The sequence below is a fragment of the Coenobita brevimanus genome, chromosome 50 (assembly GCF_032717465.1).
Source record: "Coenobita brevimanus isolate Jiangsu-jjx chromosome 50, ASM3271746v2, whole genome shotgun sequence".
NCBI lineage: Eukaryota > Metazoa > Arthropoda > Malacostraca > Decapoda > Coenobitidae > Coenobita > Coenobita brevimanus.
This window is the reverse complement of record NC_137003.1, coordinates 26304528-26305616: the sequence shown is the minus strand read 5'-3', so window position 1 is coordinate 26305616 and position 1089 is coordinate 26304528. Positions and strand designations below refer to the sequence as shown.

General features: G+C 39.7%; 1 pseudogene; it reads right to left on the bottom strand.

Annotated features, from left to right (window-relative positions):
* Nucleotides 1-113: 113 nt before the first annotated feature.
* Nucleotides 114-232, bottom strand: LOC145399874 (5S ribosomal RNA; annotated as a pseudogene).
* Between the last annotated feature and the right edge of the window lie 857 nt (nucleotides 233-1089).

The window sequence follows — 1089 nt, the reverse complement described above, 5'->3', positions numbered from 1 at the left end:
TCATTCATTGCCAGAACGCCATGTATCCCAGACGTGGTGGCCAAGGGTTTAGAGTTAATTGTTTTACGTGGAGGTGCACTAATCCTCCACGAACCCCACTTGACACGTTGGGATGCCAACAGCATATGGTGTTCCCAGGCGGTCATCCATCCAAGTACTAACCAGACCCAACGTTGCTTAACTTCACTGATCGGACGGGAAGCGGTGTACTCAACGTGGTATAGCCGTTGCTATATATATATATATATATATATATATATATATATATATATATATATATATATATATATATATATATATATATATATATATATATATATATATATATATATATATATATATATATATATATCGCCTTGGTTGTTTAGCATTTATATGAAAGATGTTGTAAGCGAGGTGAATGCAAGAGTGTTAGGTGGAGGTCTGAGTCTGGTGAATGTTGATGGTCGAGATTGGAATCTGAATCACCTGCTGTTTGCGGATGATACTGCACTGGTTGCTGATTCAGAGGAGTGATTAAGGCAGTTGGTAGAGGAGTTTGGAGGGGTGTGTGAAAGGAGGATTATGAAAGTTAATGAGAATAAGGGTAAAGTGATGAAGTGTACGAGATTGGTAGACGGTAGGAGGATGAATAGAGTTTTGAATGGTGAGTTGCTTGAGGAGATAGGGTGTTTTAAGTATTTAGGGTCACATGTTGCTGTGGATGGAGAAATAGATGTAGAAGTGAAGTTTAGAATGACTGAAGTAGGAAAGGCTATGCTGGGAGGAATGTAAAAAGTGTTTAGATGTCGTTTGCTTAGACTGGATGTATGACGTTGTTGTGGTACCAATTGCGTTATATGGGGCTGAAACATGGAATATGGGTGTTGCAGAGAGGAAAAGTTTGAATGTAATGGAGATGAGGTGTGTGAGGAGGTATGTGTGGAGTAACACATATGGATAGAGTGAGAAATGATGAAGTGCGAAGGAGAACTGGAGTTGTGCAGGGGATGGCGGATCGAGTTGAGAAGAGGGTGTTGTGATGATTTGGGCATATGGAGAGAATGGATAATGAGCGATTGGTGAAAAAGATAACTAGATCTGATGTGA